The following is a 12,578-nucleotide window of genomic DNA, read 5'->3' on the forward strand; positions in this document are numbered from 1 at the left end:
ACGTTCCATACGGACAGATACACTGAACACTAAAGCTTACAGATCATTCTCAGGAAATACAGAGACAGAAGACAGAAACGTTCCTCCTCCTGTGTGTTTCAGACAGAGCCAGGGTGTGGAAATGATATTCCTGACTGGAAGACATGGGAAGGTAGCATGTGGCCTCATGCAGGTTCATGTCAAGTGAAATTCTCCAGAGAGCATGTGAATGTTTCCCCAGAACTCTAGCACAGAGATCTCCAAAACAAGCTGCATAAGATGAACCTTTGTTATGCAGCAAGAAAGAATGGAATCCTCACTTATGTTCGTGCACAAAGTCAACCTGAGTTATAGTTATCCTGTGCATTGACACTTGTGTCCACCCTGGTGCACACGTCAGAAAGCTTAAGTGGGGAGATAATCCTTGCCCCCTGAGGGGAGGGAGTGCTAGTATATGCCAATGATGCCATTCCTTGTGCTACTAAAACAGGTTCATGGGCTAGTATGTAACTTCAGTTTCATTAGTTCACAAAATAGACACCTTGTGTTTTAAAGTTGCTCTAGAACCTGAAGATTGAAATTAGCACAGACTGCAGAATCTATGCAGACTGAAGACAGTGTCAGTAACATAAGCACAAGCCTCCACTCCCTCAAGGCCACATTACTAAATTTAGTTTGTTAAACTAGCTATATTAATTTCACAAACACATGGGCTTCATTGTGACATTTTAATATGGGTACATAACATGTTTGGATCATATTCATCCCCCATCTCTGCTCCTCTTCATGACTTTTTTCTCTTCCCCAATAAGGCCAATACAATTTTATATGACAACAAGTCAACCAAAAATAATGTTTAAAAAATTTACAAGATATCCCTCTTCATTATCATCCATGATTAAATTATGCTTTGGATAGTGTTACTGAAGCTGTTAAATATATACATACACATACATGTATGTCCATGTGCTAGTATACAATTCATGTATTCATAAGATGATATGGATTGAGGCGTGCTCAGAGGAATTTTTTTTTATCAAGGGTACTACTCAGTTGAACACTCTTCAAGGGTGTTTCTTCAAAAGGTACAAGGACTGAGGAGTTCCTTTTCTTTCTACCTTATTTTGCATCCTATCTCCCAACATTTTCTAAGCAGGAAATTTTCAGGTCTGCTTGATGGCCCATTCACTTTCACACCCACCTTTTCAAGTATCTTTCATTCAAACTAGTCCTCTGCTGAAGCAGAAGGAAAGGGCCTGAAGTAATGGAAAGCCAGGAGTCTTCAACTAAAACTGTAGCTGGTGATGCAACAACTCCATTAGATCACCTCTTGATACCTTTGTCAGTGCAAAAGCAATGGGCTAGCCATTCTGAATGCAGTAAAATATAAGTGAGCCGTGGCCTCCTGCCTGGGTGAACCGGTTAAAAATGTTACTGCGGAAGCCAGAGGAGAGTTACAGAAGTGTGATTCCTGTCACTGGTACTAAAATTTTCCTCCTTCCCCTGATGCCATGAACTATAAGCAGGACCCCTTAAGTGTTCGCATAACTTAGGGGAGCACGGGTCCAGGCATAGAACCCTCATCTCCCGCTATGACATTATTAGTACCACTTGCAAGGTTTGCCCACACTTTATAATGTGTTTTTATAACAAGACACCTTAGAAAATTTCACAAGGCCAAATCATCAATAATGTTTTCCATTTGCATTGGCTGAGGATTGAAACTACAGAACTCATCAGTACACAAGGTTTTGAAGAGTTTACTGAATAGAAACAGTTATCTTGAAGCAAAGGGGCATTCTTCGAGAGTCAGCCTCAAGGAGACATTCAAGACACCGCCCCACTAAAATTGGATGTATTAATGATCTCCTCCTCAATCCAACATTTTTCTCTATGAGAACATCTCAGGATCCCAGTGGCCATTGTCCTCTTTAGTGGGAAATAAATGTGTATTGATCACAGGTATCGATCTAGTACTTTAGATAAAAACAATAGTTTTCAAAGTCTACTCAGAAGAGTTTAAGGACTAAAGCAAAAGTGTAACTTGGGCTGGTTAGGGGGTGATTGATCACGGTGGGTTCCGCTGCCACAGAGCATAAGTTACTATGACACTGCTTCTCTGGGTGCCAGAGTCAGCCCTCATTGAACTGAGCATTGTGTATGAATGATTGATGTGGCTTTGAATATGCTGTTGGATTCACTTCCAATCCATTTTACATACCTGACTTACACAGAAGATGAGTCTCCCTGAAAATCCCTGAGGAGGAATGTTACAATTATGAGTTTCAGAGATCTCTGTTGATTTTGTTTACCTGATAAAGCCAAGTCCTGCTTTGTTTACAATCAGAGTGTTAGGTTGAACATGGCTCATTTGGACAGTATTTTTTCCAAATAAAATATCTTCTGCTTGTGTCAGTAATTAAAAAAAAAACAGTTAAAACCCTGCAAAGGACAAGGGAAGAGAACAGACAGTACAGGGGAGAAGAGAGACTGTGAAAGGTTCACCTCTCGAGAACTGTAACATTTGGACTTTAGATCCTGACCCGCCTTACTTAAACCTCATTTATTCATATCATTATAACTAAGTAAAATATATATTTTTAACATTTGCAAGGGATTAAATTAAAGCCCATAGAAATGGCAATGGCCATACAGTGACATAATGCCTTCTCCATCGGAGTCTGGGATGGGAATCCATGATCTCTTTGTCCACAGAAGAGCAGGGCTGACAATGGAAAAGACAGCTGTTTTCATCTAGCTTGTCTTCCCAGTCAGTGGATTTCATACAACAGTCCATCATTAGGGATCATTACCATTGTTAACGAGGAAGAATAAAGCCTATGCCTTCATCTTTCTTAGATGTAATACGTCTTATGGAACAAGAGTACCCTAACGGCCCTTCGCTTCTAAAAATGATTAAACTGCATTCAAATCACAGCCTGTAACCCACTTCTGGGCATGGTATCAAAGTCAGCTCCATAGGTGTGAGCTAAGGCAGTATACTATTCCTGCCTCCTGCCTCAGGTTTCACACAAGAGTAGTTTGCATGTATTATCCTCAAAGAACAGATTGCCTTTTACCAAAATCCTATGCATTTTGGCACTTGGTGAGTGTCTTAGATGGCATTAACTGTAAAACATTTCTTTTTACATAATTATGGCTTTGTTTTGAGTGTGTGCTAAGACGGTTGTAAAAGTTTTAAATGTGAAGGGCTTCAGGAAGAAGGGGAAATCTCTGAGCAAAAACGAAAGCCTATTGTTCACAATTAAAGTTCAAATTTCCCTGACAGGCTTTCAAACTGGGGGGAAAAAATGAAAATGCTACATGGTTATTTTAATAATTGTTTCCCAAATTATAGCATTATTGAAAATGTATAGAAAATACAAGTCGTGGTAATTGCGCAACACCTGCAGAATTAGAGCTATTGTTTTCCTGGTGTATTTATGTAGCAATAGGACTATCTTTGTCAATAACCAACGATGATAGATGCCGGGAGACCTGGTGCTCATTCTAATAACGAGGATGCTTCCTGGGACTCAGCAAGGTCTTTGCCTCAGGCATTTACACAGATTCCCAAATCCACTGTCCTTGCCGTGAATGTGTTAATTGACACGCTTGTATAAATTTTAGTAAAGCCATAATATTTTTGCATGGCAACTATTAAAAATATTTTTTCTCTTAATTTCACCGGGGAAGCTGAGACTCTGAATTTTTCCCCGTTGCAGGAGGGAATAATTTAGATTTTCTTCCATCCCTGTCAGAAGTTGAACAGACGAACAAAACAGATTCTTCAGAGACAATTTTACACAGAGTTACATCCATCCAATTCAATTATAAATTAAATTGACTAACGAACCATAGCTCATTATGGGAATCAATTACTCAGAACTGTCTTTGGACCAAAAATGTGGAAAATAAAAAATAATGGTCATACTTCAATATACCAGATTGTCAACGTTTGAGAGCTCTGTTTTTCTCTAGCTTGGCATAGTCCAACGCCAAGAAGAAATGATAATCATTTGTTGTACTGTTCCTGGAGATGTTCTCATTTTATGAAGACTAGTTAATTCTTGAGTTTTGATCTCTTTGGGCTGAGTACCTCAGGCTTTTCCGAGATGACAGGCCAGCCCTGGAGTCATGGAATCGCATGGGGAACGTTCAGATCAACTTATGCAAATGTGTTGCTAAAAGAAGCCATGCTTTAGCCTCCAGTTCCACCTAAGCAATAAGAGTCAAAAGATCTGGGGAGGTCACGATAGAAGCATTTTATTAGGAAAGCAATTCTCATCATGGTGTGGGGGAGGTTACAGCTCTGCGCAGCATCTCCTGTCCCATTGTTAGACAAAAATAAATCCATGGGGAATCCAGCCACGAAAGTAATGGCATCCTAAAGAGTTTTTCTTGTTGTACCCATGTCCCAGGAATTCTCCACATGTTTAAAAAAGGAGGAGGGGGCAAAAACTGTCCCCCTTTTGACATGCCTGTTATTAGCTGACTTTCTTAGCAACATCAGGAAGTAGGTACTTGGAGTATGTGTAAGTAATGACAGCATATATACACAAAAAAGCGTAGGGACAGGTCATGTCTCAGTGTGGAAGTCTGTCACAGATCCATCTGTTGTGACAAGAGGGTCAAAGAACTGTCTACACTGAGACATTTGCTCAGGGACATCGTTGCTGAAAATGCCTTAATTTTGCTTCCCCTTAGACTTCCTGTTCACTGGATGGTGGAAAACAACAATGGTGTTTCTGAGGGCTCACCGGAGGAACGGAGCCCTCTTCAGAACACTCCGATGAAGTTAGTCTCCCTCACTGAAGCCAAAAGGAATTCATTTAGGAAAAGCTGCAGTCCACATGAAAACAGGTTAGTCCACACAAATATATAACTCAACAGCTTTTTGTTTGGAAGCTAAGAACTTAAAAACACCCATTTCTCAGAATGGACCAAATCTGATTTTTTTTTCCCCCACTAATGTGATTGTTTTAAAACATCAAACATGAGAAGCAAAGCCACTGGAAATTTTCAAATATAGTTTGGCTCATGCGGTGAGGAGGGGGACAGCTCCTTCCTTGTTTTACCATTAGAAAAAGAGAAATTAGTAACTACATGCCCATATGTTGAACAGAAAGGGAGGATGGGGGAAATGATCCTGTAATTACAAATCTAAGCATCTAATAAAAGGTATCTTTTAAAAAAATTGTTTCAATAAATCGGGCTGTAGTTCAGGAACAAAGGTGCAGGATGCAGAACTAAAGGCTCAAAGATTACATAATGTGCTTTGGGTTGAGTAGTTCCAAAGAGAAGATGGGTACCAGGCCGGATGGCGCAGGCCTATAACTCCAGCTACTTGGGACACTAATACAAGAGGATTACAAGTTCAAGATCTTTGGGAGCTACTGATTGAGTTAAGGCTACCTGTGAAGTTTCATGAGACCCTATAGCAAAATAAAAAGTGAAACAGAGAGCCGGGGATATAAACCAGTAGTGCAATAACTGCCTAGTATGCATGAAGCCCTAGACGCAACCCCAGTACATCAATTAAGATAACAATAACAACAAAAGAAAATAGGACAGACAGGCTGTGTTCAGTCCTAAATGAACACAAACCAACCCACCGTTTTCATGGATTTCTCTAAGTCAGGCCTGGTATAGGATGCTACTTCTCCCATCACTGTCTAGCAGACAGTGGACACATCAACTTCCCTAAGCTTCAGTCTCCTGCTCCTTGAAGGAGAAAAAATAATGGTACAGAGGTAATGCACGCAGAACAGCTAGCAGAAGGCCTGCCATGCGGTGAGAGTCGGTTCTATCAGTCCTGGCAGGCTTGTTCTTTTTACCATCCCAGAAGGTACAGCAGCACAATTTCAAGTCCGAAGGGGAAGAAGAAGAAGCATATCTTTCTACCTTGTTATTAGGCTTTGTTTAGAATGTATCATGCCCCACTTCCCAAGTAGCCAGCAATGCAGGACTTGAGTACCCATAAGGACTTCTCAGAAGTACTGGAGGAGGTGCCCTGGGTCTGAGCTGAACAGAGGACTCTGTTAGGGCACAGAGCACAGCTGTCCTCCTTTGGTCCCTTTACTCTACAAACACCTCTACTGCTACCCAGCTCTTGGCTACATTCCCCAAGCCAAGAAGTGCTCAGGGACCACTCTCTAAGTATAGGCTGTCACGTAAGATGTCTAACTGAATGATGCCTCCCCAACAAGCTGTAACACTCAGGCATGGAAAATTAGATGAGCATTTTTGATAATTTGTCAGATTTTTGAAAGGTGTGTTTCTTCAAGGCCTTGCACACAGCCTTGGTGCCTTGTGTGAAGGCTTTGTTCTTGAGTCTACACTGAACAGAACCTTAACTTTATCTCAAGTGAATACCTTTCTCTTCACTCCCATGTGCAGCAAAGCTTCTAAGTTAGAAAGGCTGGAATGGGACTTGCATTATACTGCAGGGGTTCCTGCAAAGCCTTCTGCTGTTTGAATTTTAACCAATTAGAAGAGCCAGCCTTCTTTTATTTCAGAACTGTATTAAAAGATATCACATTCAAAGGCTGGACATGCCTGCAATTAATTACTGGTGTCCGGCCAAAGGTCTGCCATTAGCTATTGCCATGACAACCTTTAGAAGGCCTTGGCCCACCTGTTGCAAGATAGAAACAGCATTAGGCGGTTGGTTCCTGCACTTGGCCTCCCCCTGGCCTGTGGGGAATTCGTACTAATTAGAATTAGTTGTCCTTCTGTAGTCCAGTTCCTGACACAAATTGCATTCTGTAGCTTTTTGTTCCACTTGAGTTCACAGACAAAATAGCCCATGCCATGTTTGAAATGAAGCAAGGCAATATAAAAGGATTTTGTGTAATTGGCTAATATACTTTAACATTTTAACTAATATTTTCAGTGGTTTTTTTTTTGAAGACACTTAAGTTCTTCTATTTGTACTCAAGAGCTGTTTATGATCATACAGGATATAATTTTAATATGGCTTGTTCGGGTGTCATTAACCCATTGTTGGGCTCCACTGCCTGTAGAAGGGAGTGAGTGACCTTTCAAAACGATGGTTTGAAACGGCCCTGTGGAAACAGCAAAGAGACAGACAAACAATGGGGTAAACAAAAGGACACTTTCTCACACATCACTAAAGAAAAACTTTATTGAAAATGGAGTCTGTAGAAGAAGAGCTACAATGAAGCAGAAAAGCGAACACGTGAAAGACGGAATCAGGCCGTGAGCATGTGTGGCTTTGCCCAGAAGCAGGGTCCACTGGGAGCAATCAGCAAGCAAGGTGAGGCCACAGAACCCACAAAGGCGACCTGGGAGAGAGAGAAGCGCTCTTCAGCATTCCCCTGGTGGGGTGAAGTCTTAAGCCTTGCTCTCACAGTGACACTGGGGGTGAAGTGAGGGTCTGCTGCCCCTTGTGCTACATTTTGCTTTGTAAAGGGAACTGAGAGCATCATATGGAGCAATGCCCTTAAGGAAGGAAGGTATACGTGATCTTTACAACCTCACAGTAGAGTCAATTTCTAGAAAGAAAGAAAAACCAAAACAAAAAAACAAAAAACAAAAAGAACGCCTCCAGAACACAAGGGAAAGTCAGCAGCCTAAAGAATGCCTAAACTCTTCACAGGGATGAAGGCGTTCCAAGTGCTGGTTTCCGGGGCGCTACAAACACACAGCCATCCTTCCTGAACCCACCCCTTCCCAAACTGAGTGGGTAAGTTTCTGAAATGTCAGAAGACAAATGGGCTCATATTTTTCCTGATTTTTTTTTCTATTCACCAGGGTTTCTAAGCAAAGTCTCTTAGTCTTCCTACAAAACAAGTGAGATATAATTTGACTTTTATTAAAAGAGATCCGGTAAGAGCTGAGCGTTTCTTTCACAATCGATGTGTTCTTCATCGAGGACGACTGTTGCAAAACTACCATTTGCTTGCTCACGGAGAAGGAAAGGTGAGCCAATGTAAGTCATTTTAAAATAAAATCTATCCCCATCCTAAATCCATTCTCTGAACTTCCATATAAACCTCGTATTGTTCGGGATGGGACTGGGGCCAAGAATGAAGCTCTCTCTTCCTTTCTCAGACTTCAAATCTGAATTCTGAAATGATAAGAGGCACTTTAAAATTCTTAAAATAGATGGATTTAGGAGTGTCTGAGCCAAGGTAGAGCCTAGTTACTCATAGATAAGCCAGAACTGCCTCCGTGAGTATATTAAATGTAAAATGTATAAAATGTGCAAAATGTGCAAGAAAAATCTCTTTTAAAAAATCCAAGGAAACTTTAACTGAAAATTATCTACCTTTTCAATCCTTTGCAGACCTACTTAGAAACAGCAACAACAAAAAGTAATTCCTTAGAAAACAAGAATCTTCCAGATGAAAATGCCATGTATTTATCAAGGATCTGACATCATCGCATTTTCAGTGTTGGGCAATTTAAAGTTGTTTTTTTTTTTAAACTCCCCTTTGCTTTGAGTCACTAGGGAGGAAGAAAACATTTGCTCAGCATCTCTAACTGATAGCATCAGTAATAATAATGGAAGTGAAAGCTAACCACAGAACAGTACAAACCCCATCGCACTTCCAACAGGCTGGAGAAACTGATTGACTTGCCTACATGAACAAGCCAAGTACTCCACAGAAAGTTCCCTGTTGCCTTGCAGAGCATCGGGGACCTCTGGAAGACACTGATCCTAACATTCTTATGAATAGAGCACCTCTATCAGGATGGAGGTTCTGTGGAGACTCATGGAGTCCTCTTTGTCTGTAGTACTGCTCTAGACATCAAATCATACTAACATCAAGGTTAATATGAGGGCTTGAGAGATGACTCAGTGCTTAAGAGAACTTGATGCTCTTCCAGAGGACTTGAGTTGCATTCTCAGTACCCACATTGGTGGTTCACAACCATCTGTAACTCCAGTTCCCAGGGATCTGGTCCCTTCTTCAGGCCTCCACAGGCACTGTATGCATGTGGTGTACATACATATATTCAGGCAAAACACTCATACACAAAAAATAAAAAAGAGTATCTATGGGGGCACTTTTTTAAACTTACTTTATTTTTTCTCCTTTTTATTTATTCTTTGTGTCTTTCACATCATGTATCTCCATCCCATTCATTTCTCCATCCCTCTGTATCTGCCCTCTACCCTTGCAACCTCCCCCCTAAAATAAAATAAAATAAAAGTTAAGAGAAGGGGAAAAAAAGCAAAGGAAAAAATAGACCTTGTCATGGAAGCTGCAGTGTGACACAGTGAACCACACAAAAATCCTTTGTACATATATCTTTACACGCAAGTGTCCATTGCAGAGAGTCGTTGGTCTGGTTCGAGGCCTCTGGTTTCTACTACACTGTCGGTGGTGGGCCCTCACTGGAACGCCCTTTGGTTATCCTGCTGTTGCCTTGTGTTGTGGAAATCCTGCAGCTTTGGGTCTGCAGGACCAGTGAGGGGCTACTTCTTTAAGCAAATCTTATCAATTCCTCAGCTCCACTCCCCAGTATGAATGAGGTACACCTGAGATGTTAATATGTCATGGCAGTACACGCTCAACTCTAAGCTTAAATCTTTTCTTTTGTGGTGGTAATTTCTCCAGCGCAAAGGTTTCCTAACCAAGGCATCTTGATCTGCCTATAACTAATAAGTGAGACATAACGATTTTTACTAAAAAGGGGCCAAATAAGACCTAAAATAATGATCTAGACTCCTTTGTTCACGAGCTTTCCTCTGAAGTGTCTTCCATTCTGAGAGCATGGGAAGACAAAACATGTCCCACCCCAAACCTACCAACATGCGTGGCATGTAGTAGGTTCCAATACTGCCTGATAGATGGATGAATACATACATGAGGGAATGTCACTGGCTCCATCATAATAAAAAGAAGCTGTTAAGCTTGATACTCACTTGTGCTTTCTCTGTTTCATTAAGTTGGGTGGGATGAGGCTACTTTAGGGGCATAGCGTTTTAATGAAGCATTTGTGCTTTGGGAAGATCTGCAGGCAGCCAACCCTTCAGACTTGTGCCTATCCAGAAACTAAAGTGTTCAAGTTAGCAAATGATATCTTTCCTTACGATTCAGTCAGAACTCTTGGCTCTTTCTCTTATTTGTGCTCATTTAGTTTCTTTATTGTTCATATGCGTGCGTGTGTGTGTGTGTGTGCATATGGATGTGTGTGTGTGTGTGTGTGTGTGTGCATATGGATGTGTGTGTGTGTGTGTGTGTGTGTGTGTGTGTGTGTGTGTGTGTGTGCATATGGATGTGTGTGTGTTTGGGTGTTGGGGAACATGCACATATATGCATGTAGAAGCTAGACAACAGTAACGGAAGTCATCTAGAACATCATCTACCTCCTTTAAGACAGGGTGTCTCATTGGCCTGGAGCTCACCAATTAGACTCGAATGGCTGTTCAGAGAGCCCCAGGGACCTACCTGTCCCTGCTTCCCAGTTCTGGAATTGCAAGCACATGCTACCACACCTGGCACTGGTGGGGAGGGGGTGTTTTTGCTTTGTTTATTTTTAAACATTTTATTTAATATTCACAAATGCATACAATGTGTTTGAACAAATCCATCCCCAGTCCTCCTTTCCCCTTTCCTACATATCACCATCTTCCCACCCAGGCATTTCTATGTGGGTGCTGGAATCGTCTCAGAAAGGAAAGACAAGGGAGGGGAGGGGAGTGGAGGGGAGAGGAAGGGAGACAAGAATGAGACTCCATATGATTGGGAGGCGGTTCCAAGGCCTAGTACGGTGCCACATAGTCTTTTCTATAAAAATGATCTCCCTTACCCCCTCCCCTCTCCCCTTCCCTCTTTTCCTCACTGTCCCTCTGCCCCTCACCCTTTCACTCACCACGGCATTTTTCTGAAGAGTCAGGTTGCAAAAGACCCCAAAGCAAGTGTAAAGGATAGAGTAAAATCATTTGTCAAAACTATATGAACTTGTGAGTCATAAGAGGCAAGAGGCAATTTAAGGAGATTGTTTTCCACCACTGACATGGCTGTCAAAACAAATGTGGGGGGATAATTATAGTAATTAACAAAACAGTTAATTTTTCTTTGTCATGAGATGAAGTTCAGTTTGGTCTCTGATTAAGAGACAATTAACACCAAACACTTTTCTTTCATTGCTGCTGACCATTATAAATTTTGCACTATGGTACATATCCGTCTCTTAACTATCAATTCGCACTGGGAAAACGGTATACCTGCATTCAGAGGCTTTGAATCCAGCTCTCAGAATTTTCCTTTTCATCCACACTCTTCTTAACTACTCAGCAAAGAAAATTTACATCACCATCTGCTAAAATTATGTTATAGTAGAGCTCTGAGACCTGTGTTCTGATTGACTTTGGTCCTCCACACATTGTGTGATACCACAAATGACATTTTTTCCTGCAAATAAGTCTTGGGAATGATCATACCCTCCAACTAAAAATTTTTGACCATTCAACCAGTAGAAGAAAGGGTGTGTGTAAGACTAATTGTAGTTGGAGTTTTCCTGCCTGGCCCACAGTCAGGGCAAATCTCTCTCACCTGCCAGTCCCACAGCCGTCAGACCCGACCAAGTAAACACAGAGACTTGTATTGGTTTCAAACTGTATGGCCATGGCAGGCTTCTTGCTAACTGTTCTTTCAGCTTAAATTAATTCATTTTTATAAATCTATACCTTGCCACATGGCTCGTGGCTTACCAGCATCTTCACATGCTGTTTCTCATCGTGGTGGCTGGCAGTGTCTCTCTGACTCAGCCTTCCACTTCCCAGCTTTATTCTCCTCCTTGTCCCGCCTACACTTCCTGCCTAGCCAATGGCCAATCAGTGTTTTAATTATTGACTAATCAGCAACACATTTGACATACAGAACATCCCACAGCAACTAATAAACTTCAAGATGAGGGGGTATGAACAGATAGGTGCACATACCTATCTGTTTGGGGAAGTCTTGGCATCAGAGCAGCCCACAGTGAAAGTCCAAAATCATTATAAATAGGGCAGGAGAAAGTACATACACTGAATTTCTTAGTAATTGAGGTGATTAAATGACTTCTTCTTGGATGCTCAGATCATTCCTCATTAAGCTGGACTGTATTTATGAACATTTCATGCCAACTGTACCTTGAAAAAAATAAGTGAAAAGCTTTAGTGATTAAAGCTTGGCTGAGATGTGGAAAACCTGTGGCTGTGGAGGCCCACAGCCTCCAAAGGGTACCACAACAAAATAGGTTGGCTTGAGTTTGTACTTCATTCGTCCCTTGGAGACCTTGCATCAATTATAGTAACTCTCTTGATTCCATTTCAATTTTCAAGAAATTTGAGGATATTGGTAAGATGAACAACAGGTCATTTGCAGCTCTAGCATTCAATGAATTCATAATCTTTACCAGGACTAGAGTTGCCAGAGTAATGTAGGAAAGACAAATAATAGACTCTGCTTCCTGTACAAAATGCTGTTTCTAAATTAGTAGGATGTACAGCCTTTTGTTTGAGTGAAAGGAACAGTTATACCCTCCCTTTTTTAAGATACGATTTTATATAGCCCAGATCACCTTGAACTTACCATATAGTCAAGGATGACCTTGAATTCCTGATCCTCCTGCCTCTG

General features: G+C 41.3%; 1 long non-coding RNA gene across 1 annotated transcript in view; it reads left to right on the plus strand.

The window, feature by feature from the left end:
- The first annotated feature begins 7,143 nt into the window (after window positions 1-7,143).
- Window positions 7,144-12,578, plus strand: part of LOC128106322 (uncharacterized) — a 31,556-nt gene continuing 26,121 nt past the window's right edge. The window contains exon 1 of the long non-coding RNA XR_008216657.1: window positions 7,144-7,933. This is a non-coding gene — a long non-coding RNA (uncharacterized LOC128106322). The remainder of the gene's footprint in view (window positions 7,934-12,578) is intronic.

The sequence above is a fragment of the Peromyscus californicus genome, unplaced genomic scaffold (assembly GCF_007827085.1).
Source record: "Peromyscus californicus insignis strain IS unplaced genomic scaffold, ASM782708v3 Scaffold_9__1_contigs__length_137607984, whole genome shotgun sequence".
Lineage (NCBI taxonomy): Eukaryota > Metazoa > Chordata > Mammalia > Rodentia > Cricetidae > Peromyscus > Peromyscus californicus.